Source organism: Halichoerus grypus, chromosome X, assembly GCF_964656455.1.
Source record: "Halichoerus grypus chromosome X, mHalGry1.hap1.1, whole genome shotgun sequence".
Classification (NCBI taxonomy): domain Eukaryota; kingdom Metazoa; phylum Chordata; class Mammalia; order Carnivora; family Phocidae; genus Halichoerus; species Halichoerus grypus.
Genome location: NC_135727.1, coordinates 121,389,279 through 121,396,473, shown reverse-complemented (window position 1 = coordinate 121,396,473; position 7,195 = coordinate 121,389,279). Strand labels below are relative to the sequence as shown.

The 7,195-nt window shown below is 40.4% G+C and overlaps 1 non-coding gene across 1 annotated transcript; it reads left to right on the top strand.

The window, feature by feature from the left end:
• Positions 1–3,405: 3,405 nt before the first annotated feature.
• LOC118545577 (U6 spliceosomal RNA) lies at positions 3,406–3,510 on the top strand. Its single transcript, XR_004922152.1, has one exon. It is a non-coding gene; the product is annotated as a U6 spliceosomal RNA (small nuclear RNA).
• Positions 3,511–7,195: the final 3,685 nt, after the last annotated feature.

Sequence of the window (7,195 nt, the reverse complement as noted above, 5' to 3'; positions counted from 1 at the left end):
AGCATTATCAACAATAGCCAAACTATAGAGAGAGCCCAAATGTCCCTCGAATGATGAATGGATAAAGAAGATGTGGTATATATACACAACGGAATATTATTCAGCCATAATAAAGAATGAAATCTTGCCATTTGCAAGGACATGGATGGAGCTAGAGTGCATCATGCTAAGTGAAATAAGTCAGTAAGAGAAAGACAAATACCATATGATTTCACTCATATGTGGAATCTAAGAAACAAAACAGATAAACATATGGGAAGGGGGAAAAAAGACAGAGAGAGGGAAACAAACCGTAAGAGACTTTTAACAATAAAGAACAAACTGAGGGGGCGCCTGGGTGGCTCAGTCGTTAAGCGTCTGCCTTCGGCTCAGGTCATGATCCCAGGGTCCTGGAATCGAGCCCCACATCGGGCTCCCTGCTCGGCGGGGAGCCTGCTTCTCCCTCTCCCACTCCCCCTGCTTGTGTTCCCTCTCTCGCTGTGTCTCTCTCTGTCAAATAAATAAATAAAATCTTAAAAAAAAAAAAAAAAGAACAAACTGAGGGTTGCTGGAGGGGAGGTGGGCAGAGGGTGGGCTGAATGGGTGACGGGCATTAAGGAGGGTACTTGTTATGATGAACCCTGGGTGCTGTACGTAAGTGATGAATCACTGAATTCTACCCCTGAAACCAATATGGCACTAATTAGAATTTAAATAAAAATTTGAAGAAAAAAAAAGCTGACAATAGAGTTGCATTTCCCCAAAATTCAATTACTTGCTAACCTCCACTAATAGAAAAAAAAAAGCTGAATTTCAGGAAGTGGAAAGATGCAAATATTCAGACACAAACGGGTACACACACACACACATATGCATAGACACACATACTCACCTGCACACTCATTAATAGCTATGGTAAAAAAATTCATGTATGAAAAGCATGTATATTATACTTTGAAAAATATGATAAGTAGGCATTTTAATGGCCATAATAAGTGACAACTAGCTTCAGGGAAGAGGACAAAATAATACATTATCCAGAAACAAACTGCAAAAGCTCAGGAGCATGGAGTGATTTAATGTAGGCCCAAATGTTTATGATAATAACATATATTATTATTATTATAGTCTCTGCTTTTATTGTCTATAAATCTGTCAGTTTTTCTGTCCATCCTTTTATTCCCTTAACACTACACTTTAACCAATCAAGCAATGTTACATTTTCTACTTATTTACTTCTAGAAGCTCAACCATCAATAACACGCCCCTCTAACTCATGCAGATGCATTGATTATTCCTAAGTGGGCTAATAAAGAGGGGCACAGAGGGAATTCCACTCCTTGAACAGTGTATTTCATTCCAGGTCCCTGCTGCCTATGTGAGCGAGGAGAAATGGCTAAAAAGCAAAGCCCACTGCTTTGTACCGGCCTCACCATATCATGGATCTGTAGGAGCAGTTTCTATAGCCGGGAATTAAGGTCTTCATACTGGTTTTTATTTTCAGAGAGAAATAGTGTTCTGGAAACTAAAAAATAACCCATTCTTTTTGCTCGGGATCATTGAGATGCCCTATTGTAGAATTCCTTAGTTGTTTGCACCACTGATGTTACGTATCTTCTTGCTCAGATGTAAACTCCTGGATTCAGTCCACTAAGCTTATGTAAATAACTTGGTGAGATTCATTTAGAGTGAAATTTTAGTTTCTTTTTACTCCTGAAGGTGATGGTTCTAATTTTTAGCAGAAATGTGCCCTAGGCTAGCGGGTTCGGGCTTAAACTCGTTTCTTATTCATTGTCAATAGTTGCCTTTTAGGTTGATGTAATGAGTAAAGCTTAGCGGTGAAGTCCACCCAGACAGGATCTTTTTCAAGAAAGGCATGCTGCGTAGACCTTTGTCCCAAAGTAAGGGAGCAACTAGTCACAAGGCCAGCTGAAGCCTTCCACTGACACCTCTACTTTATGATGCTCAACAGGGAGTCTGCTTCTCCCTCAGGGAGTCTGCTTCTCCTTCTGACCCTTCCCCCCCCATTCTCTCTTAAATACATACATACATACATACATACATAAAGGAAGGGGGGAAAATTGACGACTGCAGGGCTGAGAAAGTACTCTCAAAGTTTTTGTCCTTGACACCTCACCTTCCATTCTTTGCCCCTTTCATAGCTCTCTTCTCAAGACAATTCCCCCATTGTCTCCTTTACTTTTTCTATCGTGGATGAGTGTTATCTAATAAAATAATTGAAAACAAGTGCTTTGGTGAGTCACTTTGCGATGTTGGCCATAAATTTCAAGAGATAATTTGCAGGTTGACATTTTTAAGAGATTTATCACCATCCAAGGGAAGAAACACACCTACTACATTTATTGTATGTGTTGCTACAATATGGTGCTCGTGACTTGATGATAATCTACAGTTCATGCTGTAGTGGGATTTATCCAAAATGAAGAGATTTCTCTTTCTTCCACAAAACATGTAACACGCTATTGACCATATAAAGAGGCAAGTTAAATCTATGTTATTGAACGTTGAGTTTTTAGAATATCTATAGTGTTCACTTCAAAAAGTGCACATTCTTCTTTTATTAGTAAAATTTTTCTAGTTTGTATTTGTCATTAATCTTACTGTTACATTTTACTGAGACTTTTACTTTATAATCAACTCCTCAGGCTTCAGGCCAACTTGATATCAAAAGGTTTCTCACAGGGTGGCTGGCGTAAGGGGAAGATGAGTGCAGGGTATGTGGAAATTCTCTACTATCTTTGCAACTCTTCGGTAAATCAAAAATTATTTCAAGACAAAATGTTTTCTTTTCTGTTGTTTTGTTTTTAAAGCCTTCTCAGGTGAATTTTTTCATTTGTCAGTGTGTTGACATTGGATTGAATTTTCTATCTGAACTTTATTAATTTTTTTCTTTCTTCTTTTCTGAGACAGCAGGTATGTGCCAAAGAGTATGGTCAAATATGTGCAACTTTTATGTCAAAAGTATGTATTCTTGTGAGAGATTTTTTTTTTTTTTTTTCCATTAAGAAGGGAAAAATGGCCATTTCTTTTAAACATCGAGAGCCTAAGACAGTGGGTACACTCTAGAAATCCAGCTGCTTCTTGAGGTCCATGTGCAAACAGTGTTTCTCCTCTTCACATTGAGCAACAAGCTCAAACTTCAGATTACATCATCGGCTATAAATTGTTTTATTAAAAGTTTCTCTAGGATGGCTTTCTTCAAATCCTTTTATTTTTATCAGGAAAAAAAAAATTTTAAGCAGAGAAAGTACTCAAATAATTTAGGCAGAAGTGAAAATTAATTTCAGCGTATGTTTTCCAATCGGGTTTCCATTTTATAAACAGAATTACAGAAAGCAAAATTTAGCATAAATGGGTGAATTTCGGGTCTTATTGGGCTGATATCTAAAAGCAGATCAATGGGGTGCTTGCTTCAGCACCGCACATACTAAAATTGGAACGATACAGAGAGGAGTAGCATAGTCTCTGCACAAGGATGACACACAAATTTGTGAAGCGTTCCATATTTTTATGTCCTTTAAAATTATGTTCAGTTCTTCGCTTTAATAAAGTCACCCTGGGGGGGGGCGGAGCAAGATGGCGGAGGAGTAGGAGACCTGGATTTCGTCTCCTCTCAGGAATTCAGCTGGATAGGGATCAAACCATTCTGAACACCTACAAACTCAACAGGAGATCAAAGAAAAGAAGAGCAACAACTCTCTGAACAGAAAAGCGACCACTTTTTGGAAGGTAGGACGTGCGGAGAAGTGAATCCGAGGCGATATTCGGGAGGATAGACGGCGGGGGAGGGGCCTCCGTCAGCCGCTTCTGGCAAGTGATAGAGCCACGGAGCACAAAATCGGAACTTTTAGAAGTCTGGTCCGCTGAGGGACGTCACTCTGGTGGCGAAGTGGGGGGTGGAACCCTCGCGGGACAGTGTGGTCTCAGGACCCTCGGGGTCACAGAAAGACCGGGGGTGCCTGAGTGTGGCAGAGCTCCCAGGTATCGGAGCAGGGAAGCCGGCTGGAGAGACGGAGCCCAGGCGCGGGCTCTCAGCTCGGGGTTGCTATAAACCGTGATCCGCGGCACAGTCGGGCCACAGCTCCTCCAGCAGGGACCCAACAAGCGGCAGATCCGGGGAGACTCACCTTCTTCCCCCGGGAGGAGAGGTGCGGGAGCGCACCGCGGGGATCTGCTGGGTTTGGAGACTCCACCCGGGGTCGGGTGCCAGATAGAAAGGCGCGGTCACAGGCCGGGTGAGCGAGGAGTGTGGCCGGAGACCGGGGAGACGGGAGTGACTGACTGCTTTTCTCTGGGGGCTCGCTGAGGAGCGGGACCCTGAGTTCTCGGCTCCTCCGGGGTGGAGACTGGGAGGCCGCCATTTTCACTCTCCGCCTCCAAAGCTGTACGGAAAGCTTGCAGGGAACAAAAGCTCCGGAGAGCAAACCCGAGCAGATTACTTAGCCCGGACCGCAAAGGGCGGGGCAATTTTGCCTCCGGCAAAGACATTTGGGAACCACGGCAACAGGTCCCTCCCCCAGAAGATCAGCGAGAACAGCCAGCCAAGACCAAGTTTACCGATCAATGAGAACGGCAGAACTCCAGCGCTAGGGGAACACTGCACATAGAATTCATGGCTTTTTTACCATGATTCTTTAGTCTTTCAAAGTTAATTATTTTTTTTAACTGTCTTTTTTTCTTTTTCCCTTTTTTCTTTTTTTTTGAATTTTTCTTTTTCCCTTTTTCAACCAACATCTTATCAATCCCTTTTTTAAAAAAAAAAACATTTTTATTTTTCATTTTTAAAGTCATATTCTATCCCTTCATAGTAGTTACCCGTATTTTGGGCATATATATATATAAGTTGTTCTCTCCTTAAAATCTTGAGATAGTTTCTTCTAACAGATCAAAATATACTCTAAATCTCTAGTGTATGGTTTTTTTCTACTCCCCTGCCTGATCACATTCTCTCCCTTTTTTCTTTCTTTCTTTCTTTTTTTTTTAATCCTCTTCTTTCTTTTTTCAAACAACTTATCAAATCCTTTTTTAAAATTTTTTATAATTTCCATCTTTACAGTCATATTCCATCCCTTCATCATATCAACCCTTATTTTTGTACATATATAAGTTTTTCTTTCTTTAAAATTTTGAGAGGGACTTTCTTTTAACAGACCAAAATACACCCAAAACCTAGTGTGTGGCACTGATCTATAATCCAGCCTGATCATATTTGATCACATTCTGTTTTTGTTTTGTTTTGTTTTGTTCTGCTTTTGTTTGTTTTTATCTTTATCTTTATCTTTTTTCTTTTTTTCTTTCCTTTTCCTTTTTCTCTCTTTCCCTTTCTTTTCCCACTGCTTCAGGTCTTTTCTGATTTGTTTAGAGTATATTTTCTGGGGACGTTGTTACCCTGCTAGCATTTTGTTCTCTCATTAATCTATTCTCCTCTGCACAAAATGACAAGACGGAAAAAATCACCTCAACAAAAAGAACAAGAGGTAGTACCGACTGCCAGGGACCTACTCAATACGGACATTAGTACGATGTCAGATCTAGAGTTCAGAATCATCACTTTAAAGATACTAGCTGGGCTTGAAAAAAACATGGAAGTTATTAGAGAAACCCTTTCTGGAGAAGTAAAAGAACTAAAATCGAACCAAGTAGAAATCAAAAAGGCTATTAATGAGGTGCAATCAAATATGGGGGCGCTAACTGCTAGGATAAATGAGGCAGAAGAAAGAATCAGCGAGATAGAAGACCAAATGATGGAAAATAAAGAAGCTGAGAAAAAGAGAGATAAACAACTACTGGATCACGAGGGCAGAATTCGAGAGATAAACGATACCATAAGACGAAACAACATTAGAATAATTGGGATCCCAGAAGAAGAAGAAAGAGAGAGAGGTGCAGAAGGTATAATGGAGCAAATTAGGGCAGAGAACTTCCCTAATTTGGGGAAGGAAACAGGCATCAAAATCCAGGAAGCACAGAGAACCCCTCTCAAAATCAATAAAAATAGGTCAACACCCCGACATCTAATAGTAAAACTTACGAGTCTCAGAGACAAAGAGAAAATCCTGAAAGCAGCTCGGGAGAAGAGATATGTAACCTACAATGGTAGAAACATTAGATTGGCAACAGACTTATCCACAGAGACCTGGCAGGCCAGAAAGGACTGGCAGGACATATTCAGAGCACTAAATGAGAAAAATATGCAGCCAAGAATACTATATCCAGCTAGGCTGTCATTGAAAATTGAAGGAGAGATAAAAAGCTTCCAGGACAAACAAAAACTAAAGGAATTTGCAAACACGAAACCAGCCCTACAAGAAATCTTGAAAGGGGTCCTCTAAGCAAAGAGAGAGCCTAAAAGCAACATAGACCAGAAAGGAACACAAACAATATACAGTAACAGTCACTTTACAGGCAATACAATGGCACTGAACTCCTATCTTTCAATAGTTACCCTGAATGTAAATGGGCTAAATGCCCCAATCAAAAGACACAGGCTATCAGATTGGATTAAAAAACAAGACCCATCGATATGCTGTCTGCAAGAGACTCATTTTAGACCCAAAGACACCCCCAGATTGAAAGTGAGGGGGTGGAAAACCATTTACCATGCTAATGGACAACAAAAGAAAGCTGGGGTGGCAATCCTTATATCAGACAAATTAGATTTTAAACCAAAGACTGTAATAAGAGATGAGGAAGGACACTATATCATACTTAAAGGGTCTATCCAACAAGAAGATCTAACAATTGTAAATATCTATGCCCCTAACATGGGAGCAGCCAATTATATAAGGCAATTAATAACAAAAGCAAAGAAACACATCGACAACAATACAATAATAGTGGGGGACTTTAACACCCCCCTCACTGAAATGGACAGATCGTCTAAGCAAAAGATCAACAAGGAAATAAAGACTTTAAATGACACACTGGACCAAATGGACTTCACAGACATATTCAGAACATTCCATCCCAAAGCAACGGAATACACATTCTTCTCTAGTGCCCATGGAACATTCTCCAGAATAGATCACATCCTAGGTCATAAATCAGGTCTCAACCGGTACCAGAAGATTGGGATCATCCCCTGCCTATTTTCAGACCACAATGCTTTGAAACTAGAACTCAATCACAAGAGGAAAGTCAGAAAGAACTCAAATACATGGAGGCTAAAGAGCATCCTACTGAAGAATGAATGGGT